At 39.7% G+C, this 27,513-nt stretch overlaps 1 protein-coding gene across 3 annotated transcripts in view; it reads right to left on the bottom strand.

The window, feature by feature from the left end:
* The window catches only part of LOC145249686 (uncharacterized), a 146,735-nt gene extending 123,629 nt beyond the window's left edge, over window positions 1-23,106 (bottom strand). Inside the window, exons 1-2 of one of the 3 annotated variants that reach the window (XM_080111484.1) lie at window positions 22,798-23,098; window positions 14,606-14,826 (exon numbers count right to left, since the gene is read on the bottom strand). The gene's annotated coding sequence lies outside the window, so the exon portion shown is untranslated. Of the gene's footprint in view, window positions 1-14,605; window positions 14,827-22,793 lie in introns of all 3 variants that reach the window. The other 2 variants (XM_080111482.1, XM_080111483.1) reach the window with 2 other exon arrangements.
* Window positions 23,107-27,513: the final 4,407 nt, after the last annotated feature.

Here is a 27,513-nt window from a genome sequence, read left to right on the forward strand (position 1 = left end):
TCAATATCTAAATATTTGTATGAGGTGCTCAGTTTCTAATACAACATTCAAGTAAATCAATCACCTATTTTAGAGTCACTTAACATTTTTAAGCCAAATTTCACGAATTTAGCCATCTTTAAGCAGTTTGGTCTTTTTTCAATTTCGCTTGAAATTTGCCGTTTTCCTATTGGTATTCGCTCAAGATTGCGTAACAACAAGTCTCTCCAGATTTCCAATGTTCTCCACCTCTCCACTACTCGTGCAGATGATTGCACGTTATCGCAACAGCCGTTTGCCATTGATTTCTCGTTGGCAGCAGCTATTGGTGTTTCCTGGGGTTTGAGTGACAAAATGCCTCTCCAAGGTACCAGATTTTAACTGCACACTTCCAGTGGAGGTCTTATTAGTACTCTCTCACCTCGGACTTTCCATCCTCCCTGACCCTTCACAACTAGTTGGTGTGGCACCAGTCGATGTCATCTACAGTTTTTTTTTTTTTTTTTGGCACTTCACGGGGAATGTGGACCCTGCGTAAACGGGTTTTAATTTAATGGCTGCTCCCTGAGGTTTTCTTTCACTTTCTTTGTATATATCTCATACACTGTTTTGTAATCGAGCATGCATTTTATTTTTGGATTTTTTTTTTTATTTCTTTAATTAAATTTGATTTATAATTTTATTACCTGCTTGTTTTTATTTTGTTTTCATTTTGTTTTAATTTATTTTTATATTTTCCACAATAATATTTTTTGTTACATTTATTTTTTTATGCATATTCAAATAATGCTTTTGGCCTTTTTTTGGCCTCCAATAGTATCTTCAAAAAAGTTTTCGTGATTAAATAAACCAATGAAAACCTTTTGCGTATGCGCTTTTTAGGGAGCAACCATTTAATTAAAACCCGTTTACGCAGGGTCCACACTTTTTTTATTATTGTTGTTATAATAATAGTAAATAATAATAATTATGGTGCTTGTGCAGTGTACCCACTGTGCCATATTTTAGACAGGATTTTCAAGTTTAATGAAATTTTTATGGTATCATTTTTTTATTCATCAAATTATGTGAAAGTGCAGAATAGTTAGAAAGCCCCCCCTCCTGTTAAGAATGGCTTTCTATTTATTTTTTTCAGCATGGTGCATACTACATTTATTTATAAGATAAAACACAAGAAAATATGTTAACTAAAATTTAATGTACTCTTTATTTTTAATTCATATCAAAACTTTAATTAAAACTGATTAGTTAATGAGTTTTTAAGATGAATTTGTGTTCGTTATGCCTCAGGAGAGAATTTCCTATTTCATTTCCCCATTTCAGTCATGTAAATTATTTACAGATATTTTATAAAACAAAAACTTTTAACAAAAAGTTTTAAATATATTTCAAAGAAATAAATTACGCCCGATGCTAAAATACTGAATTCATCGATCGTTTAAAAAGAAAAAAAAAAAAAAATTAAACAAAAAAAACTGTTGTGAAAAATACTTCTAACTTTAAAATATTTGGAAATACTCAATGAAAAGTTTTATTCATTAAAAGAACGAACTGAAAAATATTCTCATATAAAAATTGTCTGTTTAGCAGTTTAAAAAAAATGAAATGAAATATTCGACCTTCTTCAATAGAAATAAAAGTTCCCTCAATAGAAATAAAGCAAGTTCACCTACAGTTATATTTTGTTAGATTAAAATTATCCCAATGTGCAATTATGATAATTGTAATAATCTCCTGTACCTCTACAAAGCCACTATTCGCCCATGTATCGAGTACTGCTGTCACATTTGGGCTGGTGCATCTGCTACTAGTCTGTCGCTCCTGGACAGGGTCCAAAAGAGAGTCACCAAATTAATAGGTCCCGAACTGTCATCTTAACTTCAGCTCCTGTCTCACCGACGAAATGTTGCATCCCTCTGCCTGTTTTACAAGTATTTTAATGGTGGATGCTCTGACGAACTACAAGCCCTTGTGTACCCCCCCCTCGATGAAAATACCCCCAACAAATAGCGAAGTCCCACCCCTACATAGTTGAGATCCTTAGATGTAAGAAAGCCTTTTACTCTAATAGCTTCTTCCCCAGAACTGCAGGATTTTGGAATTCTCTTCCGGTTTCCTGCTTCCAACTGTACTGACATGCAGAAGTTCAAGTGTAATGTGAACAGACATCTTGTTGCTAAACTCCCTACATAGTACCCCTGCAACTTAGGTCTCCAATAGTAACCCTCCCTACATCAAAGTTGCCACGTGCCTTGTTTGGGGTGAAAATGTAATAAAAAATAAAAATATTGGGGAATTGTCTTTTCTCTTTATGAGAATAAAAAACATAATTACAACAGCCACAAATATAAGGCAATAAAAAATATTTTTTATGGCAATGTGGTTGAACACCAGAAGCTTTAGGCAACTTCGTGCCTTTACCTACATGTTGATCTGGTAATAACATCACGCTGTCATGTTCATTGGCCTGCTCTCTCGTTAGCCGTGGTTTGACTAATCTGATGAAAGAGGCCGCTCAATGCGCGACAAATGAGCAGACGATCTTTGGGGAAATTATTGGCCGGGAGGGGAAGATTAACTGGGCAAGTCGCTAGCTTCTTGACAGTTACCTTTTTAAATTTATGTGAAAATAGAAATTTGATATTGATCCTTTTGTCTCCATCTTTTAAACCATATATCGGAAAGCTACCCGATCGGATTGAGGAAGTTTCTTCCACATTCGCTGTCTCTTCTCGCCCCAGCACCACCCTGCACCCCCCCCTCCAATGTTAATAGAATTTTTGTGAAATGTCAAACGATATTCTACTCGGTAAATGTTAACGCGTTACTTAAAGAAAAATGGTTAATTAAACTGCAGAAGCACCTATTAAAACTACAAAGTTCTAACACCCCCTTCCCCGCAAAAAAAAGAATGAAGGACATGCTTTTTTAAACCGCCTGTGAAAACTTTATTTTTTAGATCAATTAAAAAATCATTAAAAACTACATAAGAAAATAAAAAAAAAGAGAACCACATATTTATTTTGAAAACTTTCCAATTTAAAATGGACGCTTAAAGATTCCTCCGCGATGTGATAGGACACTTCGTTACGCTCGTTCGCACGCGAACATATCATGTAAAAAAACACTACAGAAGGTGGTGAAACGGTGCAAAATAGTCCCAAGGTCCAGGGGTCCATACCATGCAAAACCTGTACCTGGAAAACTCAACCCTTTTTGCTAAGTAGGAAAACTGGTCCCTTATTGAATAAATATCGATTGAAAACACATTTTATGACCGTTCTTTAAGATATTGTCTTTTAAACAGAATACACATCCCATAATATTTAAAAATATTTTTATGCTTTTACCGTTTTAAAAAAAATTAAATTGATTTTTCTAAGTGTTCGTTTTCTACCTAGCTTTGAAAGTTTTTAGTGGTTCAACTTATTTTAAAGAGTTTTAGTAAAATAAAAAGAAAAAAAAAGTAATGTCGAACGTTACTTTTGAATTAAAATGCCTGACATGAGATAATGTGAGAAATTCCACATACAACCAGCATCTTTCTTTTAGGCCGGCCATACAGCTCTAGTAGCCGGTCTGCGATTGGTTTGAATTTGAAGGTGTCAGATGATTTGACTTGGTGCCTTTTTTGTATTCATGCGTTTATTTTTCAGTCTAAGAAAAAGCACGGAACGGGATAGACTCAAACCACAGCGGTTCTCTTTCTAGTGAGCCAGGATAATTCCTTCATGGACACCAAACAGTCAGTGAATGAAGGACATTTCTCTACAAGTAGAGACAACTTATATTGCTGAATCTATTCAGATCAAGGATGACATTCAAGAAACTGTTCGTCATGTTTATTGTCCAAATATTGGATCTTATTTCTTCTTAAGTCCCAAGGGGCTCACATTATGCCTGATTATAGGCGCCATCATTCCCGCCATGTTCTCCATGATCATCATGGATCCTTCCAAAGGAATAACAAACTAACATTCCAACAATAGGAATTCGAACTAAAGGTTCCATGCGTATGGAAGCAAATCAGGCCACCGTTTTGCAAAAGGACTTACCAGAACCAAAGAATTCCATTGCTGTTATTTGTGAATAAAATTTGAATTTAAAAGGTATGGCTTTGTTTGTGGAATTCATTTATTACTGCAGGGAGGAAATTGAGTGTGTAGGAAAGAAATTTTTTACAATGATCAGATCTTAGGAGTCTCGATAATCACTCAAAAATAGAAAATTAAAGAAAATACTGAAGTAGATATAGTTTTAAAAGCCCTCCCCCCTCCAAAAGAAAATAAATTTGTATATTTTTAGGTGATGTCCAAGATCACTGCTTGGAAAAGAATCAAGCTACCGGAAGTAGATACGGTTGATTATTGTTATGAAGTGCATACGAGATCTCATTTCGATTTGTGAAGCTTTCTTTGCAAGAAAGCAACAAATTTAGCAGGAGCAGCGAATACATCGTTGAACGGGGTTGGAAGTGTGTTTTCAGCCAATCACATTGCAAGGAAAGAGAATATAAAAATATTTTCCCTAACAGCCCTCGCTGGAGCCGGTCTGTCCACTATAAAAAGGAGCAAACGTGCCCAAACCAGTCAGCCGAGCCCAGAATTACAGTCTGTCAACCAGCATGGGGTAATCATCGGCTCCGTCGGATTTTTTCCCGACGTTAAAAAAATCACTTTCGCGCGCATCATTCATCAACTTCTCCACATGGAAGCACCAACAGCGAGAATTAACATTTAGATTTGATTTTATCATGTTTCCTATTAGCGCCTGACTTTTCTCTAAGAAGTCACAAACATTAACTTTGCGGCAAAAAATCTTTCCTGAACATTCTCACATCCTTACGAACTTTGAACACTTTAGTTTGTTTTTGCTTTCGTTTTGTTTTTGTTTTTTAATAAACGATTGAGAAATCAATCATTTAAATTTTAAACCTATATTGTTTGTCTGGTTTCTTCTCGCCACCATACGCTTATTCCTAATATAACATTATAACATTATGTAATGAAACCGAACGAAAGACACGAAAAACGAAACCATATATATATATATATATATATAATTACCTAAGTTTGTAACAAAAAACAAAAAAAGAAAACACTTCTTGTATTATCAAATAATAAAGCAAATATTTTATTTAAAAACTTTGGTAGGTATTTTTTTAGATTAGGTCCACCTCCACAATTTTCTTTTAAATGACAACTTTTATAGGTTTTCCACTATGCTGAATACGAAAATAGCATTGAGATTTTGCAGAAATAAGTAGTTATCGAGATATAAAAAGTTGTATTATGCATTGTATTCTTTGGCGGCCATCTTTTTACGCGCGTGCCATAAACAAATCTACTCATCTATGACTGACACTGCACTCGCATAAAAAGATGGCCGCCAAAGAATACAATGCATAATACAACTTTTTATATCTCGATAACTACTTATTTCTGCAAAATTTCAATGCTATTTTCATATTCAGCATTATCGAAAACCTATGAAAGTTGTCATTTAAAAGAAAATTGTGGAGGTGGACCTAATCTGAAAATTTACCCTTTGGTACTTCACGGGGGTGTAGACTCTGCGTAAACGGTGTTTTTATTTAATGATTGCTCCCTCAAAGCACATGCACAAAAGGTTTTCTTTGGTTTATTTAATCACAAAAACATTTTGAATGTACTATTCGAGGCTAAAAAAGGGGGGGGCAAAAGCATTATTTGAATATGTATGAAAAAAATAATTTAACAAAAAAAAAAAAATATTTAGTGGAGAAAATGGCGGAGTTGTACGACCATCACCCCCATGCGTAATTTCTATATTGATAGGTTTTTGAATTTTTTTTACTGATTATTATTGATTGGACACTAATTAACCAGATTATGAAAAAAAATTGAAAAGAAAAAAATCATTTCGACATTTGAAAGGGGTGCTCACTTTTTAGTTACAACGTTCTTGTAAGTCGATCACCCATTTCTTTTTTTTTTTTCTAAACACGGAAGTGTCTTCGGGAGATATGAAATGGCCCCATGTTGACGAGGCAATGTATCGGGAGGCATACGATATGAAAATTGACAACGGGATGGAAAATTATGAAACATTTCTCCAGCATGTTAGTGAAATTTATAATACTTTATAATTTTTTAAAAAACATGCTACATTAGATAAAAACACTAAAAACATATCCAGTTAGGTAGAAAAGTAACTTCTATTGGCTTTGATAACATTTATTTGTTATATATTTGTTTTTTTGACAACTTTTTCGAATCTGTGTACAATACAAACCCCAAAAACTAAATTAAAAAAAAAAAACAACAATAAAAGTCATGTTCATTCTCTCTTTTTTTTCTTTGAGAAACAAAAGTTTGACTTACAAATTAGCTAATGTAAATGTCTCCTCTCATCACCTAGGACATAAGCTAACCAACCCTCTTCTCTATTGTTTCAGAGTGTAGAGTGAACAGTATTCTTTAGTGGAACTTGGAGGACGCACTCAGACTACATCAAGATCGTCAGTCTCTTCACCCATTCCTTGTCGACTAGGGAAAGGTGTGCTACTCATCTATGCTGTTCTACGACTACACATCGTCCGGATCTCGCTGCTTCTGAAAGCAACTAATTACCCCTGAATAAATAATAAGCGACAAAATTGAAGTCACTTGCCCAGTTACTGGATGTGGCTGGAAATCCCAGAAACTCCTTGAATCCCTCAGTAACGTGCTCATTACCTCCATGAACCTTCATGCTCAAACTGCCCATCCAGCCCCAATGGCCAACCCCCAACAACCAGCAGCTCCCAGGCTTAAGCTCAAGTCCCCATCTATTGGTGCTGAAAGCACCCCCGATCAATGGTCATCCTTCAAGCGGCAATGGTCTATGTATAAGACCGGCATGGCTATCACTGATGCTATGTGTGCCACGGCCCACTTTCACTGCTGTGATGGGGACCTCATGAATGACCTCTTGAGAGACTTGCAGGAAGATGTGTCATCAATGACCGAGGCAGACCTCCTTGCTGCTATAAGGCGCCTGGCAGTCAGGGAGGAGAGCACTTTGGTCCACCGCATCAAACTCAGTAGGATGACACAGGCCCCTGGTACCCCTATCAGAACCTTTCTTGACGCTCTCAGGGGTCAGTCCGCTTTATGCCAGTACACAGCAAAGTGTAAGGAACCGGGCTGTGGCCACATGATTATAGCAGTGAGATTATTAGGGATAATCTCATTCGTGGTATTGCTGATCCAGAGATTCTTTCTGATCCGTTGGGTGATCCCAAAACAGACCGAACCCTGGAGGAAACTTGCCTATATAGCCCAGAAGGAACAGGGTAAATCCACCAGGGCAGCTGTTGGAGAAACTACCGCGGCCATGAGCCATGGCAACGACAAATCCCACCAGTCACAACCATCTCACAGCAACAAACAGAGCAAGTGCTGGGCCTGCGGAGAACTACAGCATGGTAAGTCAAACGACCGAAATTCCAGAGCCAAGTCCTGCAGTGCTTGGTCTGTAACATGCAGCAAGTGCTCTGTAAAAGGCCATTTTGCGACCAATTGCAGTAAGTGCTTGAACTGCGGGTTATGGGGCCACCGAGACAAATCTTCCAGGTGGTGCCCCCAGAACCCCCGCCGTAAGGCTAAGCCCAAGTACAGTAATGACACCTTGCACATGGGGGATGACGAAGCTGGCACACTATTTGACCAGCTTTGTACCGTCCAGACTCATTAACCCTTAACTAGCAGCTGCAAGCCAATCAAACATCATGTATACGAAGGCAAATGGGTCGCTAGACCTTCTAAGCCCCACCCAATGATGACACTGAAGCTCACCCCATTACAAGATGACCACAAGAAGCTTGGCTGCCCACTAAAATCCCCCAGCCCCACATCAATCGAAATACCTATGGTGGCGGATTCTGGTTGTCAGAGTTCCATCATACCCATCAGATCAGCACTTGCGATGGGCATCGCCAAGACTGACATATTCCCTGTCAAATTGTCCATGCGAGGAGCTATTGAGGAGGACCTAGGGGTTGAAGGAGGTATCTTCGTGGAGGTATCCACAACTGATGTATCTGGCACACCAAAAACAACAAAGCAGTTGTTATATGTGTCTAGGAAAATCGGCAAAGCTTTCCTTTGTCGTGAAGCACTAGTGGCATTAGGGGCCATACCTGCCAGTTTCCCAACTGTGCCAGTAAGTTGGCCTCAAGACTCCCCGACTACAGTGGAAGATGAATATAAGCAGTGTTCGTGCCCAAAACGCACAGATTTACCACCACCTATACCAACAAAGCTTCCAACAGGTATTGCGCCCACCGATAAAAATGTGCCAATTCTGAAGCAATGGCTGCTTGACTTCTATTCATCAACAACGTTTAATACATGCGAGCACTAGCCACTTTCCATGATGAAGTGTGAACCGCTGGAGCTCCATATCGACCCCAACGCAAAGCCAGTCGCCATTCATAAGCCTGCATTGGTCCCCCTACACTGGCAGGATAAGGTCTATAATGACCTTGAGACGTCACTATCGGCATCCTAGAGAAGGTCAGCCCCAACACGCCGACCACCTGGTGTTCCCGCATGGTGGTGACCGCAAAAGCTGACGGCTCCCCTGGAAGAACAGTGGATCTGCAGCCACAGAATCAATGGTCCGTGAGGCAGTCCATTCCATCTGGCAGATCGTGTCCCCCAGCACACGCGGAAGACCGTCACGGACGCTTGGAATGGTTACCATTCTGTTCCCATCCGAGAGGAAGATCGCCACATTACAACCTTCATAACCCCATGGGGTCGCTATCGTTACAAGGTGGCACCACAGGGCTTCCTCGCCAGTGGCGACGCCTACAACCAGCGATTTGATGCTATTATCGCCAACTTCAAAAACAAGGTTAAGTGCGTGGATGACACGTGCATGTGGGCTGACTCAGTTGAGGCATCATTCTTTCAGGCGTGCGAGTGATTGGACCTCTGCGCCAGAAATGGGATTACCCTCAACTCCAAAAAGTTCCAGTTCGCCGAAGAGACTTGTCTTTGCGGGCCTCCAGATCATGCCCACTAAACGTCACCCCGTCTGACAAGTTCTTGGAATCAATTCGGAATTTCCCTACCCCGAAGGACATCACTGGCGCACAGGCTTGGTTTGGATTGGTCAATCAAGGAGCATATGCATTCTCCATGGCCAAGCGCATGCAGCCTTTCCGGCATCTCCTGAAACCATCCACCAAATTTAAGTGGACGGAGGAATTGAATGAGATATTCACTGAATCCAAGCACAAGATCATAGAGGAAATAAAGGAAGGAGTGAGGTTGTTCCAGCCATCCCGCCCAACCTGTCTGTTAACCGATTGGTCGGTCACTGGCATCGGGTACTTCATGATGTAGAAGTACTGTGACTGCGCCACCAGGACGCCTGTGTGCTGCAAGGAGGGCTGGAAGCTCTGCCTGGTGGGTAGCCGCTTCACCCACGCGGCAGAATCCAGGTATGCACCAATTGAAGGAGAAGCCCTCGCTGTTGTCTACGCCTTGCACCAAACACTGTATTACATCCTCGGATGCCGTGACTTGACTGTGGCTACCGACCACAAGCCGCTGGTCGGGATACTCAATGACCGCTCCTTGACGGAGATAGACAATCGCAGTCTGTTGAATCTAAAGGAAAAGACTCTCTCCTACAACTTTGAAGTCATCCACATCTCTGGAAAGAAGAACCTGGGACCTGACGCTGCCTCCCAGTACCCACCTGCCGCCGCCGGCCACGCAGATGATGCTTCTAACACAGATGACACCACAGATATTGGAGAGGATGATGGGATACACGCATCCATGTCTAACACTCTTTATGCAGTCACTAATGTGGTTTCCTGGGACATGGTGCGGGAAGCTACATCTTCGGACGCAGACCTACAGGAATTACACAGACTGATTCATGACGTATTTCCTTTGGACTGCCGACAGCTAAGGACCGCACTCCGGCCATACCACCGCATCTCCAGCAGCCTTTGCACCGTTGATGGCGTGATCCTTGCCAGCAACCGCATCATTGTGCTGGCAACATTACGCCAAGAGATATTAGAAGCCCTGCATGTGGCCCACCAGGGAATCAGCTTCATGTGTGCCCGCGCGGCTGACTCGGTTTACTCGCCCAATATCAGCATCGACATCCAACGTGTCAGGGACAATTGCACCCACTGCCATCGGATTGCAAAGTCTAATGCTATGCAGCCACCTTTTAACGCTGCACCTCCGGAGTACCCGTTTCACAAGACCGCCAGCGACTACTTCACACACAACAACCATGATTATGTTGTGGTGGTTGACCGGTACTCCAACTGGCCAATGGTATTCCAAGCAGAGAACGGCGCAGATGGCCTCATCAAGCACCTAAGAGAAGTCTTTGTGACTTTCGGAGTGTCTGAGGAGCTGACAACTGATGGAGGACCATCGCCTTACCTCTGTTGCCAACCCTCACGCCAACTGCAGAGCAGAAATTGCAGTCAAAACTGTCAAACGAATGTTGATGGATAACACCTCAGCAGACGGGTCCATCAATGTGGACAAGTTTCAACGGGCGATGCTAATATACCGCAACTCATCGACCCAGAGACGAAGGCATCTCCTGCTCTTATAGTTTTCGGACGACCCATTAGAGATCCCATCCCAATTCCAATGGGTCGGTACTGCCCCCACCCCACATGGTCTGAAACGCTTGTAAACAGGGAGAAGGCACTAGCAAAACGTCATTCCCTTGAGCATGAAAAGTGGAGCGAGCATACAAGAACTTTGCCCCCTCTAAGCGTGGGGGATCACGTGTATATTCAAAACCTAACTGGAAATCACCCTAAACGCTGGGAACGAACAGGCACCGTTGTGGAGGTGAGACAATTTCACCAATATGTGGTCAAGATAGATGGCTCTGGGAGACTCACACTCAGAAACCGACAACACCTTCGGAAATTCAAGCCTTTCAGAACCACAACTAATGAAGATGTGATAGAGTCCTTCCTACCAGTCACCAGGCTGCTGGAAGACGCCTCTGTCAGCACCATACCAGGGGCATCAGAGGACTCTCCTGCCACCCTGCCAGAAGTCCATGCTAGTAATCCAACGGATAGTCCCATACGTAAGTCCAGCAATAAAGATTTTTATGATGTGCCATTGAGCCCTTCTGAGATCCTTCCAACTACCCCTCATGCTTCTAACCCAGCTAGAGATTCTGCCACTCCCAAGAATGCTGGAGCTGGAAACGCCACCACCCCCAAGAACATGCATACAATTGCCAAGAAGGTCCCCAGGGCCTTGAGCCGACTGATGCCACACAACGCTCCTGGTGCTTCAGAGACTGCACCAACGAGTAGGTTGCGGCCCCGATGAAACCAAGACTAGTGATTCCATCACAGTGTATATAGCTTCAGAGGACTTTTGTACAGGATTTTTTTGTCGTGCCCGCAAAAAACTCACCGTGGGTGGGGGAGATAGCTAATGTAAATGTCTCCTCTCATCACCTAGGATATAAGCTAACCAACCCTCTTCTCTATTGTTTCAGAGTGTAGAGTTAACAGCATTCTTTTTCACGTCACTCACCCGAAATTCCTCGTGAACTTGTGGGGGAGAGGAATGCATCTCGAGCAGGTTTAAATTACAGTTGTTTATGAGCAAATACTTTTTGAAATGGGACCTTTCAGTCTTTGCGCAGTTGAGAATAGTCTTAACAGCACACATTGTGATATAAATGGAAGAAACTGTCAGCGGCTGAATTAAGTTCAACATCAGAATTTTGATTGTCCATGCTCATGTTGTGAAAAAGAACGCTCAGCATTCTTTAGTGGAACTTGGAGGACGCACTCAGACTATATCAAGATCGTCAGTCTCTTCGCCCATTCCTCGTCGACTAGGGAAAGGTGTGCTACTCATCTACAAATGCGGTAGGCTCATGTCATTTTTTTCTTTCTATGGTTTTGATATACCCGCGTTTTTATTGGTTACAAAATGGGTGACTGATTTACGAGAACGTAACTAAAAAGTGAGCACCCTTCAAATGCCGAAATAATGATTTTTTTTTCTTTTTGATAACTATTCAGATTATTTACAACAGAACACCGACCACTCTAATTTGTTTTTTTTTTCAGAGGTAATCGAGGTCGCTGACAACGAATCTGATAATCAAACCCGGGGCAAATTTACCGTTTGCATGGTATTAACCCCTGAACACGCGAACTACTTTCTGCCATTTTACAGCTTCTGTTTACGCTATGCGCATGCGCGGCAGCAAACGACGGTTGTTAACTGTGCCTTCACGTAGAGAACTGCCTTTTCACATGGCGTACAAATCTTTTGTGGAACATTTAAACTTATATGAAAAAAAAAAGCATTCAAAGTGGGGGGGGGGGTAATGTCGGAAATACTTTTTTTTTTTTTTTTTTTTTATTTTAAATCGGCGGACATTTAAAATTCTAAGAAAAAAAATGTCTAAAACAATTTTTCCTTCGAATGTTAAATTGTCCGCCGCCAATAAAACAAAAAGATTTTTTTAAATTGTTCTGAAAAAAAAAAAAAAAAAAAAAAAAAGTCTTTCCGACATTACCCCCCCCCCCAACTTGGTGTGCTTTTCTTCTTTTTCGTATAAGTTTAAATATTACACAAAAGATTTGTACGCCACGGGAAAAGGCAGTTCTGTACGTGAAGACACATTCAACAAACATCGTTTATGCTGCCGCGCGCGCATAGCGTAAACGGAAGCTGTAAAATGGTGGAAAGTAGTTCGTGGGTTCAGGGGTTAATACCATGCAAACGGTAAATTTGCCCAGGGTTTGATTATCAGATTCGTTGTCAGCGACCTCGATTACCTCTAAAAACAAATTAGAGTGGTCGGTGTTTTGTTGTAAATAATCTGAATATTTAACTTTTTTTTTTTAATTTTTCATAATCTGGTTAATTAGTGTCCAATCAATAATGAAAAATTTTCGGCTTTGTATTACTGTACACGGATTCGAAAAAGTTGTCAAAAACAAATATATAACAAATAAATGTTATCAAAGGCAAGATAAGTTACTTTTCTACCTAACTGGATATATTTTTCGTGTTTTTATTCAATGTAACATGTTTATTCAGCTCGAAAAACATACAGCGTTTACCGATGTATTGGAAAATTCAAAATGGCGCCTAACTCTCTTTAACACGGTAAGTTTGGGAAAAGGTGTTATAAATAAAAAACTAGACAAAATGCTGTAAAATCCCGCCGAATATATGTCAGCAGCCTACCTCACGGTAATATATAATGAGCGAGTTTTTAACAGTATTTTGCCTAGTTTTTTTTATTTATAACACCTTTTCCCAAACTTACCGTGTTAAAGAGAGTCAGGCAGGCGCCATCTTGAATTTTCCAATACATCGGTAAACACTGTTTTTCGAGCTGAATAAACGGTCTCCAGAAAAATCGCCTCCTAATGTCTAATATCTGCTCTTTGGTCAGTTTATCCGCGTACGTTTTACGAGGCGATTTAGTAAACGGTACCAGTGTCCATTCTCTCTTTTTGGGTGATTCCATCTCAGAGTTGAATTTTTCCTTGAATTCTTCTGTTGTGATTTCTTTAATCACTTCAATTGTTTTGCTTGTATTTGGCGTTCTAGCCTCAAGTTCGAGGTGCCCAACAACCACCTCTTTAGGGTTTGTTGTGTTTGTCACATTGGTTTTTATCTTTTTCGGACAGGTGTAAGTTAAGTGACCTACTTCACTACAAATCCAGCAGGTCGGCCTCCTTCCTGTGACCACAATGGGGAGTTTTTCAGCTCCCGCTTCCAGGAAGTAGGGTATTTCGAGGAAAGCTTCTTTGTCTAATAGGATATCGAAGGACCAGACTCTGTTGTACTGGTCCACCTCTATACCAGTGATATCACTGAATTTCAGGAGGTAGGCAGCTAGATATTCACCTGGGACCGCCCCTGGAACTTCGAAAATGGAAACAGTCATTCTCCTCCGTCCTAGGTACTCCATTCTTAATATGTAGTCTTGTGTAATGATTTCCTTTTTGGTTAGTGCGACGCATTCTTCCTGTTTTAAACAGGGCGGCCCAGGTATTGTAGCCTCTGCATTTCGTTACACGATCCGCACGCATTCCTGCCGTTGCCAGTAATTTGGTTACCGTTTCCTTAGTTGACCTGACCAATTTTTTGGTCTTGCGATCAATCACAAAAAGTGAAATCGTTTTCTTGGCAAATTCCTGTAGCCGTGGTGCTTCCAAAGTAACTCCTGTGTCTGTAACATATTGCAGACATTTCCTTGCTTCCGTTAAAAAATTGTTAACGTCAATTTTAACTTTGGGTGGTTTCGCCCACCCATTCTTTTGTTCGCCACTTTTGTCCTCTTCTGACGGCACATTGCTGGCGGACGCCATGGCCGACGGGTCAGAGAGGGAAAAAAAAAAAGATAAAAAAATAGGGTAAAAGTCCCGTTCAAAAATAACAGCAGGAAGATAACAGCAATAACAACTTTAACAAATAAAACAAATTTAACACGGCAATAACAATAATAATAACAATATGTGAAACAATCGCAGGAAAAAATAACAAACCAACGTGACGATAAAGACTCGGCTTATGCACAAGACAATAATAATAATAATAGCAGCAACACTTACCAAGGGTCCAGCTTATGCACAAGACAGACACCAGATTGAGCTGGACTGAGGGCTTGTATTTATGTACAAGCATATCCAATCAGGTGATTCAGCCAATCACAATCCAAAGAATAGAATCTCCCATTGTGCCATAAATAGTTCTCCTCTTTCATGAGAGGTAACTTTAGTCTTTGTCAAGTTATTCACAACTTGAATGCTGACCAGAAGTCCACTACACGATCCTATAAAAAACTAGGACATCATGAATCGGAATGTAGAACAAAGTTGGTAAGGGGAGTTGCAAAAGAAGAAAATGACTTCCTAGGGTCGATCTCATTGGGAAACATTAAAAACGGTGAAGAGGAAGGAAAAATTGACTGGCAAATCAATATAAAGGTCACCACCACGAAGAACAGCAGAATAGTCAACTTCAGGTTGGACACAGGTGCTGATGTTACTGTAGTGCCGGACCGGTTCTTTAGGAAAAATTCTATAATAAAACAGATGGATAGAAGACTATATGGACCAGGTCAGAACAAGATAAAGGTGATTGGAAAAGTAGATGCTGCACTTTGTTACAGAGAAAATAATTCACTGCAAGAGTTGTACATCGTTAAGGACTTGATGGAACCATTGTTGGGTGGACCAGCAATTAAAGCTTTGAACTTGTTGAGCAAGATCAACTCTATAGAAGGCAGAGATCACCAATACAAAAAAAAATTTTCAAAAGTATTTACAGGACAAGGAAAACTGAAGCATGTTTATAAAATACATTTGGATAAGAATGCTCAACCTTTTTCAATTACAACTCCCAGACGACTAGCACTTCCTATGAAACAAAAAGTCCAGGATGAGCTTAAAAGATTAGAAAGTGAAGATATCAGCCCAATCGAAATGCCTACTGATTGGTGTGCTCCTATTGTAGCAGTTCCAAAGAAGGATGGTAAAATCAGACTGTGTTTACTTCACTAAACTTAATGAAAGTGTGAAGCGTGAACATTTCCCACTACCTTCTTCAGACCAGTTATTAGCTCAACTTGATGGAGCCAAGGTATTTAGTAATCTGGATTGCAACAGCGGATTCCATCAAATTATGTTGCATGAAGATTCACAGAAGCTTACCACTTTTATTATGCCATTTCGAAGATATTGCTATAAGCGCCTACCATTTGGAATAAGTTCAGGCGCTGAAATTTTTCACTGCGAAATGACACATTTTGTCAGGAATACCAGGAGTCATCTGTGACATAGATGATGTTCTTGTCAGTGGGAGAAGCCAACAGGAACATGACCAGCGTTTAAAAATAGTGCTAGAGAGAATGGAGGCAGCAGGAATAACATTAAATGATAAATGTGTATTCTCTGTTAGCAAAATTAAATTTATTGGGCAACTCATTTCAGAAGAAGGTATCCAAATAGACCCAGAGAAGATTAACGCAATCATGAACATGACCAGACCACAAAACGTGTCTGAACTTTGACGACTGCTAGGGATGGCAAATCATGTTGGTAAATTTGCTGAAAATTTAGCAGAGACCACAAAACCACTCAGAGATCTCCTGAGGAAAGACAATGCATGGATTTGGGATGAGCCTCAGGAAACTGCATTTAAAACACTAAAGAAAAATCTGAGTTCTGCACCGGTACTGCTCCATTATAGTGCTGATAAGCCAACAAAAATTTCGGCTGATGCATCTTCCTATGACTTGGGAGGAGTACTGCTCCAGAAACAAGGGAATGACTGGAGACCTGTATTTTATGCATCAAGAGCACTTACTGAAACGGAACAGAGATATGCTCAGGTTGAGAAAGAAGCCCTTGCAGTCACTTGGTGTTGCGAAAAATTTGCCGACTTTTTGATTGGGCTGCATAAGTTCATAATTGAAACGGATCACAAGCCATTATTGGCATTATTAAAAACAAAACAGCTTGATGAACTAAACCCCAAGAATACAGCGTTTCAGTATGCGCTTAATGAGATTCACCTATGAAATCATGCATACCGCTGGGAAAAATCTCATTACAGCAGACACTCTATCTAGAGCTCCAAACAGCCTACCAACCAAACATGAATTTGAGCAGGAGACAGAAACAGACATGTTCATCCATTCAATTATACAAAACATCTCTGTTACTGACAGGAGATTGGAAGAAATAAGGGTGAAACAACACTGACAAAATCTGCAGTCAAGTCATGAACTATTATAAAATGGACCATTGGCCTGAAACCGCTACACAAGACCCTCAGCTAAGATCCTACTGGTTTATAAAGCAGGACCTTACAGTCTGCTAAGGACTTTTACTGTATCAGAACCAACTAATCATCCCTGCGGATCTTCAAAAAGACATCTTGGATAGTCTTCATGAGGGACACCAAGGTATAGTGAAATGTAGAGCATTGGCACAGAGTAATATTTGGTGGCCAGGACTTTCAAAGCAAATAGGGGAGAAAATAGAAAAATGCAGTATTTGTAAAAGAGAAAGAAGATATCCGCCAGAACCCCTACAACCAACTAAGTTGCCAGACTACCCTTGGCAAAAAGTTGTGATGGATTTATTTGAATTGAATGGCCACAAATACCTCATAGTTATAGACTATTATTCAAGATGGATAGAAATATCACATCTTGAAAATACCAATGCAAGTTGTATCGTAAACCACTGCAAATCAATATTTGCTAAGTACTGTATACCTGAAATGATAAGTGACAATGGCCCTCAATTTATATCTAAAGATTTCCTGGAGTTTGCAAAAATCTATGGTTTTATTCACCTTACCAGCAGCCCACACCATCCTCAAGGCAATGGCAAAGCAGAACATGCTGTTCAGACAGTCAAAAATCTTTTTAAAAAGTCAAAGGATCCTTACATTGCTTTACTTAATTACCGTACTACTCCACTACAGCATGGCCAAAGCCTTGCAGAATTGTTTATGAATAGGAAACTCAGGACTCTCATTCCAGCACTTCCTCACCAAAATGAAAATTATCAACAAAGTGTCGAAAAATTCAAAGAAGCAGACGCTCGGGTCAAAATGAAACAAAAGTTGTATTTTGATAAACGTCATAGAACTAGAGAACAAACCCCTGTTACCCAAGGACAGACAGTTTGGGTGAAAACGCCCAAAACGAGCCCAGCCAAAGTGGTAGATACTGTTACTCCAAGATCAGTCCTGGTTGAAATGGACTCAGGATTGTTTCGTAGAAACATAAACCATCTTCGAAAAAGAAATGAGCACATCGATTTTCCTCAAATAGCTGCACCGACAGAATTGTCTGCCTTACCAAATGCATCCAGAGACATTCTTGAGCACAGATACAATAATTTAATGGGACAAACTAACCAGACACATGTGCAGTCAACTGTACACGAGGATATCCAATCCTTTAACTCAGAAAGTCCCAAAGTAAAATATACAAAGAGTGGTAGAAAAGTTCAACCACCAGAGAAACTTTCACTATGAATTTGGGACTTGAAAGGGGGATATGAAATAATCGGAATTACCTCCCTTGGACTGTTAACCCTCTTTCCTCTTATTGAACTCTTTTGGAACGAGAGACAAAAAATGTAATGTAATCGAGCCCCACGCGGGCTGGAAGAGTGAGTCAATAAATCCTGTCGTATTTCATATTTCTCTTTTTGTTCTGTTCTTATATTAAACCCTTCAAAACCTTACAAGATGTGTATTCTCTTTTAAAGACTAATAATATTTTTTTAAAATAATTTTACTTGTTTACTGTTTTTAAAAAACTTAAATTGATTTTTCTAAGTGTTCGTTTTCTACCTAGCTTTGAAAGTTTTTAGTGGTTCAACTTATTTTAAAGAGTTTATTTAGTAAAAAAAACAAAAAAAAAACACACACACACACACATAAGTAATGTAGAGTGTTACATTTGTACAAAAAAATGTCCGACATGAGATAATCACGTCTTAGGAGTCTCGATAATCATTCAAAAATAGAAAATTCAAGAAAATACTGAGGTAGATAATAAATTTGTATATTTTTAGGTAATGTCCAAGATTACTGCTCGAAAAAAAAACAAAAAGAAAAAAAAGGAAAAAAAAGAAAAAAAAGGAAAAAAAAAGGAAAAAAAGGAAAAAAAAAAAAAGGAAAAAAAAAAAGGGAAAAAAAGAAGCTACCGGACGTGGGTACGGTTGATTATGTAACGAAACCGAACGAAAGACACGAAAAATGAAACCATATACATGTTATACATATATACGAAAAAATAATTTAGCAAAAAAATAATATTTAGAAAATAATAAATAAAATAAAAACAAGCACGAAATAAAAGTATGAATCAAATTTATCAAGAAAAAAAAATTAAAAAAATAAAATAAATACACGCGCGATTAAAAATAAAGTCTGAGATATACGAAGAAAGTGAAAGGAAAAGACTTATTTTTAATCGCAGGTGTATTTATTTTATTTTTTTAATTTTTTTTCTTTGGGTAAATTTGATTTAAATTTTATTCCGTGCTTGTTTTTATTTTATTTTTATTTAATTAAATTTTTGTTTATTATTTTCTCTACTAAATATCATTTTTTTGTTAAATTATTTTTTCATGCATATTCAAATAATGCTTTTGCCCCCCCCCCCTTTTTGGCCTCAAATAGTACCTTCAAAAAGTTTCGTGATTAAATAAACCAAAGAAAACCTTTTGCGCATGCGCTTTGAAGGAGTAATAATTAAATAAAAACACCAGGGCCCACGTTCTCCATGAAGTACCAAATTTTCTAAAATATTTGTTTTATTATTTGATAATACAAGAAGTGTTTTCTTTTTTTGTTTGTTTCGTAAATAACACAGGAAATGTTAAAAACTAGAGTATTATTTTATTTGGGGGGGGGGGGATATATGGTTTCGTTTTTCGTGTCTTTCGTTCGGTTCCGTTACATAATCAAACGTATCCACGTCCGGTAGCTGTATTTATTTTTTCCGAGCAGTGATCTTGGACATTACCTAAAAATATACAAATTTATTATCGGGGGGGGGGGGTCATTTTAAAACTATATCTACCTCAGTATTTTCTTGAATTTTCTATTTTTGAATGATTATCGAGACTCCTAAGACGCGATTATCTCATGTCGGACATTTTTTTTGTACAAAAGTAACACTCCACATTACTTGTTTTTTTTTGTTTTGTTTTTTTACTAAATAAACTCTTTAAACTTTAAAGTTTAAAGAAAGTGGACAAAATTTATGTAATTAAGAAAGTGGACAAAATTTATGTAATTAAGAAAGTGGACAAAATTTATGTAATTAAGAAAGTGAAAAAAATGTTTTTATATCGGAAAGCGTAAAAAATATCCGGAAGGGTGGGGTGGGGTGGGGTGGGTGTCATTTCGGCATTGAAGCCGAAAAATGTTTTGGGGCATGTTTTGGCCGTTTTTTCCTACCTGGGAAACAAGATGGCCGCCAGCAAAAACAATAGTGATTACGTTGGATACTGAATGTCTTCAAATATGGATAACTGAGCGTTTGCGCAAAAAATAAATGCGATCTCAGCGTATCTGAAAACCTTCTAAAGTCGACAAATTAGAGGTGAATGCGGGTTTGTATTACTTGTACACACATAGATTCGAAAAAGTTGTCAAAAAAACAAATATATAACAAATAAATGTTATCAAAGGCAAGATAAGTTACTTTTCTACCAAACTGGATATATTTTTCGTGTTTTTATTCAATGTAACATGTTTGCTTGAAAACCATACAGTGTTTACCGATGTATTGGAACATTCAAGATGGCGTCTTATTCTCTCTTTAACGCGGTAAGTGTGGGAAAAGGTGTTATAAATAAAAAACTATACAAAATACTATTAAAAACCCGCCGAATATATGTTAACCTATGTCACGGTAACATATATTGAGCGAGTTTTTAACAGTATTTTATCCGGTTTTTTATTTATAACATCTTTTCTCACACTTACCGTGTTAAAGAGAGAATAAGACGCCATCTTGAATGTTCCAATACATCGGTAAATACTGTATGGTTTTCGAGCTGAATAAACATGTTACATTGAATAAAAACACGAAAAATATATCCAGTTTGGTAGAAAAGTAACTTATCTTGCCTTTGATATCATTTATTTGTTATATATTTGTTTTCTGACAACTTTATCGAATCTATGTGTACAGAACCCCGCAGATTCGAAAAAGTTGTCACAAAACAAATATAGAACAAATAAATGTTATCAAAGGCAAGATAAGTAGTTACTTTTCTACCCAACTGGATATGTTTTTAGTGTTTATATTTAATGTAACAGGTTTATTCAGCTTGAAAAATAGTGTGGTCCTCCTTGCGCGTTGAGTTCCATGGCGACCAGAAAAAAAAACGCGTTGCTCCCTTCCTGGCGCAAGCGCACGTAACCGGTACCGTTCTTTCAATAAATAATCAGTTAATACGCGTCACGTAGAAGCGGGGAGGGGATAATACCACGGCCACCGAAGCCGTGATAATACACACACACACACACACTTGGTCAAAGTGGTCACAGATTTTTTTGTTATCACGGGCCAAAGAAAAACAGTTTAATCACTCTCTAGTCGGGATGGTGGGAGCGTAAAAATGTCCAATAAAAAAAACAACCTAAAAAAAAAAAAAAAAAGTAAATTAACTGTTGTTGTCGCTTAGTCACTAATAAGAACATTCAGTCTCACAAGTAAGTTCAATCGTACTATAGAGACGGTTGGAATTATCTTTGTCTTCCATCTGAACTATTCTGTATTATCCATTTGGAAAGAAATTAATTTTAAACTGTAGTTCTTTTCCTGAAATAACATTTTAATTCACTTTTAAAATATTTAACTTTAATTCACTATTTTAATTGATGACGTTTTTTTTCCTCGCTTCAAAGTTTTACTTGTACTTTAAAAATGTTGACACTTATGCAGAATATGAAGCATGATTTGTTTTAAGTTAAATTCAATTTTTATGATATCTTTTATTAAATTGTTAAGTGAAAATACAGAATAGTTACAAAATGACCCCTCTCCATGTGGATAGGTTTCGAAGTAATAACGTTATTTCAGCACGGCTTGTATTCCTTCGTAAGTACCTAACCATAACGCAGCCAGAGAACAAGAGATGGCCGCGACGTCTTTGAAGGCTCGATAATCACTTCAAAATAAGAAATAAAACAAAATGGTGATAGAAACCCACCCAATAAATGTCAACATAGGAAGGGGGGGAGATCTTTGTTAACTATTATGTACTTCCCCTAACAATTTAATAAATTAAAAAAAAAGATAACGTAAAAATTCTATAGTAAAATAGCGCGGTACCGTTTGCACAAGTTTAAAATATTACACGAAAAAATAAATATTTTACATCAATTAAATAAAACAAACGGAAATTCAATTTGATTAAATATTAATATTTTATACCTTTAAAATTTAGAGTTGATTTTATCCAACATTTGGGCAAATACGAAGTGAAATGGGAGATATATTGCAAAAATAACGGGAAATTAAAAATAAAATAAAAATCTGTCGTTAAAATTTTTAAAAAAATTTTATTATTTTTTCGCTGAATATTCTTTTAGAATAAGTGTTAAAAATCCGTTTGGGTGTTAATGCAGAGATTGATCCGCGCTATTTTTTAAATTGTATTTCCACGTTTAATTAAAGTTTTTTTTTTTTAATTTTTTTTTTTATTCAATTGTAAGGTTAAAGTACAGAATAGGTACAAAGAATGGCTTTTTTAAATAATAACGTTATTATTTCAGCACGGGCATGCGATATGCGTTTGTTTCTGCCTTTTAAAAGTTAATAGAAAAGTGTTGGAAGAGATGACATCAACATGTAGTATCCGTTCTATCTTTGGATGAGAAATCCTCAAAGACTGAGGTAATTTTTCCTTTTATTATGGTGGTGGTGGGGGGCGCTAGATTAAAAATCGACCTTGTGTCTTCTGCCCCCCCCGCGGCCCCTCGTGGGAGAGACAAAAATACGGGGATATATCTGGTTTTCGGGATATGATCGAAGTGTGGTACCTGATATGCATATAAATAATTCAAAGTGTAGAGGGTCATCCTCCCAAGAATTACCTCCTTCACTCAAAGGGAGAATTTATTGTCTGAGGCTTTCTTGTTCCGACGGAAATATACAATTAATTCTATTCCCATTGAGAATGTTTCTTTCTTATTAAAAAAAAGACATAAAAAATCGACGAAATCGTGTAAATAAATGTTTTTTAAATATAATACTTGCTTGTTTGAAGTTTTTCGCAATGTTGACGCTGAAACGTAATAAATGGTTTTGGTATTGTTTCCCTTTCTTCTTTTTCTTTTGCAGTAAACTTTTGCAGCCCGATTTTATTTGCTTGGTGGTCGCGTAGCGAGTGTTACAAGTTAAATGAAATAGTAGTAGTGATCGTAAGTTAAGCTAAGAAAATTCCAGCCGGGTCCACTCGTTAAATAAATAAATAAAACGCGCAGTAAACCGAAAGGTGGTTAGAAAATAACTGCTCGGCCAAAAGGCAGTTGTTTCCTTAACCACTTTTCAAAATATAGTTTTGATACTACACGCGCGTGTGCGCCGACCATGTGCGCGCTTGCGCGTACAAAATGACCACCCGTGATAACATATAGAATTTTTTTTTTTTTTTTTATTCAATTTTCACCCCAAACAAGGCACAGTGCCACTTCGAAGCAGGGGGCTACTATTAGGGACTTAATTAGCGGGGTCATTATGAAGGGAGAAGAGTAGAAAGATGTTTGTTAACATTACACTTGAACTTCTGCATATCATTGCAGTTGGGAACGCAGAATCCCGGAAGGGAGTTCCAAAGACCCGCAGTTCTGGGGAAAAAACTATTGGAGTAAAAGGCTTTTTTGCACCTAGGGATCTCTACTGTAAAGGGATGAGACTTAGTAGCTTGTCGGGGGTAGTTACGTCGGGGAGGTACAAGTGTTTGCAGTTCGTCAGAGCATTCACGATTAAAGTATTTGTAGAACAGGCAGAGGGATGCAACATCTCGTCGATGGGACAGAGGCTGAAGCCTAGATGATAGTTCAGGACCTATCAGGTTGGCGACTCTCTTTTGAACCCTGTCCAGGAGCGAGAGACAAGCAGCAGATGCACCAGCCCAGATGTGAAAACAGTACTCCATACATGGGCGAATGGTGGCCTTATAGAGGTATAGGATACTGTCAGGCGTAAGTAGTTTTCTAGCACGGTAGAGGGAGCCAACCTTCCTTGCAGCAGCCTTGGCAATGCTCTCAATGTATCTATTCCAGTTCATATTCCCTGTAAACATTCGGCCGAGGAGTTGAAAAGAAGTACTTTCAGGCAATGTGTTCTTGGCCATTGCTATTGGTGGTAGAGAAGGTTTCTTGTAGTTATTGAAGGAAACAAGCTTAGTCTTAGCAGCATTGAATGTGACCAACCATTTTTGTCCCCATTCCACTACGGATTGGAGGTCATCCTCTAGTGTTTCTGCCATTTCCTTGGATATGTGTTCATTTGTTTTCCCCTCATATCTGTTATAGAGAGTGGTGTCATCGGCAAATATACCCATCTCCGAAACAATTTTATCAGGGAGGTCATTTATGAATATCAGGAATAATAGAGGTCCAGGGATAGACCCCTGAGGTACTCCCGCATTTATGTCATATTGTTTGGATGTACGACCGTCGAGGACAACTTTGATTTTTCTATTACTTAAGAAGGATTTAATTACATTATGAATTCTTCCAGTGATTCCATATGATCTAATTTTCCTTAGAAGACCATCGTGCCATACCCTGTCAAAAGCCTTGGATATATCAAGGGCTACCGCTCTACCCTCCCCTGTTTTATCCAATGAACGGTATATACGTTCAGAAACTACAGTTAAGATATCTGCTGTTGAACGGGCTTGCCTGAATCCATATTGTTTGTCAGTCAAGAGTTTAGCAGCTGTTAGGTGCTGGACTAGGCTTGATTAACTAAGGACTCAAATATTTTGGCGAAAAGCGGGAGGAGGCTAATGGGGCGATAATTTAGTGGGTCAGTTCTTTCACCAGAATTCTTGAAGACTGGTACCACAGAGGCGGTTTTCCAGCAGTCAGAAAAACAAGATTCGTTAAGGCATTTATTGTAAAGTTTGGAGAGAACTGGAGCAACCTCGGCAGAGCATTTTTTTAATAGCACAGCCGGGATGAGATCTGGTCCACATGCTTTAGAGGTGTCTAGGTTTTTTATAATAGCATGTACCTGAGAAGGGGTGATTTTCAAATTGTCTAGTGTGGCGTCTGTTCGCAGAGGAAATTCAGGGAGTGAGTGATGTACCGAGTTTAGTGTGGAGTTTGAGGCAAACTGACTGGCAAGCAGATTAGCCTTGTCAGTTGCCGTGCAAGCAACCTCATGATTGTTTGTTAGTGGGGGAATAGTTGACTGTCCATTATTAACTACGCTGTTGTAGATTTTCCAAAAATCCCAGGTTCCTAATTTCTGTGCTTCGATGCGCTTTCTGGTGGTTTCAGAGTAATCTGTCTTAGCTGTCTCTATCACTCTTGTTATAAAACAGAAATACAAATCTCAGGCGATTTACGCGCAATTCCGCAGGCATTGGCAAAATAACATATTTTTCGGCCAATAACAATGCCTCCCGCCTAAATTAAACACAGGCTTTCTCGAGCCACTTTTTAATCGCGCCTCGATATAAAAAAGGGGCAGCATGTTCAAATCGGCAGTTTAGACAGACCGACCAGTCAAACACATCACGCTTCGCGTCCGTTGCTGCCTCTGCCGTCTTCGACGCCGTCTTAATCGTCGTCTCCACCGTCGCCACGACTGTTATTTCACCGACGCATGAGTTAAACATTCAACCACCTCTCTTCTCACCAACGACGCCACAGCCGATACCTTATCGTCGTCCCAGTCAACTTCGAGTAAATACTAACGATCCTTTCTTTCTTTCTTTTTTTTTTTTTCTTCTAACATCTCGTTTGTCGAGAATAAATATATGCATATATATGTATATACACAATCTCCATGTTCACGTTTTTCTGGCTACCATACGCTTGTCTTAATTATAACATTGGTGTCAGAGCATGCAGCAAGGAAAATATGAACAAATATTCAGACTTCACACGAACTGAACTTTTTACCCTTATCCGGGAACAGAAAGCACTGATGTTCAACATAAAAGCCAGAGACACACAACCATCGGAACATACCCTCCGCGAGTTACAGGAGGACATCGACGAAATGTTGTCGGCTATGAGGCTATCAACCTCAACAACACCCCACACAAACCGATCGGAAGGCGACTACAGTCTGGTTATACGGCAGCAGACGATACGGGACGTCATGAGGCAGCAAAAGTCCTTCCGACCGGGTAACGATGTCAACCAGTTTATCACAGCGCTGTCCAAGGCTTACGCCATCCACATCGCACCGGAATTAGACAACTACCCCAGTCTAGAGGGCGAGTTTGTCAAATCTGCGAAGGATCTCCTCGACCAGGGAATCTTTCAACAAATGGTCGATTCGAAGGCTGACACATCCACGTTCAACGCGTTGAAGGACTACCTACAGGCAGCACACGGCAGCCAGATGACGAATTTTCAACACCTTAGCCGTGCCTGGGACCTGAAGCGACTGGATGGCAAGAGACTACCGGACTTCGCATCTCGCCTAGAAAGCACCCTCAGAGATGCGGCCGTCCACATTAAAAACAAGTTTAAAAAAGATAAAAACACCGAACTAACAGTGGACGGCCTTGTTTCCATCATAGGCGCGATGCTGATGAGCGAGAAGGTGAAGGCTTGGAACCCAAGTCTTTACCCCCACTTGGTCAAAACTATGGACTCCCACTACAACGTGATCGGTATAGCTTGCGAGGCCCAAAGGTACCTCGATCCCGGTATAAAATCTGATCTCACACACGTGACTGCCCAGGAATCATTTTACACTCAAAGACCATGGCAGTCAAATCGGGAGAATGCGCCACCCAAGTCGAACCTATCACCCCGATCTAGTAGGCAGCCACACCCTCAACAAACCGGCCCAACCAACCAACAACAAAGACAGGACCGCCCTCAATACCACAAGAAGCGCCAGCATAGACCGCCACTGTGTCAGAATTACCTCGGAGATCAACCCTGCTTCCGTGGGCGTGACTGCCCATTTCGTCACCCACCTCATACCCAAGCTCAAGCCCACGTCGCCACGACAGATGATGACCCATCAGTCGATAGACCCACATCGCCGCAACAATCCACAAACCTCCAGGATTTTCACTTCGGGCAGGACGAGATGTGATGGCTCGTTCACCCTACCCCCACATCAACCATCACATGTTTAATCATCAAGGACCTGACCACCAGTCACCACTCGTCCAGTCTGTTTTCAGAATCGAAGATATTTATTTCTCTGCCATCGCGATGCTAGACTCGGGATGCTCTACATGCATCATCCCTTTATGTCAGCTTCCGAAAGAAGCTAAGAAACACATTGCCCACACTGACGTTCGAATGAAAGGCATCAACGGCAGCATCACCGCCTTTGGCGAATTAACCAGTGACGTCACTATTGGCAGTTTTGACTCCCCCCACTTTTAGAGGGGTGAACGTACTCGTAACAACCCAAAACACTCCAATTCTGATCGGCCAAAATATCCTGCGCCATAACACGCTCAACTCATAAGTAATTGACAACCAGAACTCTACCGTAAAATTCAGACGTATACTTCCCTCGGGACACCTAACACACTCAGCGCCCATCACACCGCCGGCTTTGTTAACCCACATTTCGGCATTTGAACCCCAAACCGCTGTCTTCCGAAGTCACTTAACTATGAAACTCCAGCCCAACAACCGGACACTAGAGGAAAAACTTACCTGGCTGAAGCAAAACACTGGACTGTCATTACCAAGCCACCCTCGTCGTGACAAATTGGGGGCTACAGCTGACCTACTCATTAGATATGCAGACATCATT

Source organism: Euprymna scolopes, chromosome 28 (genome assembly GCF_053919585.1).
Source record: "Euprymna scolopes isolate OS-2025 chromosome 28, ASM5391958v1, whole genome shotgun sequence".
Classification (NCBI taxonomy): Eukaryota; Metazoa; Mollusca; class Cephalopoda; order Sepiida; family Sepiolidae; genus Euprymna; species Euprymna scolopes.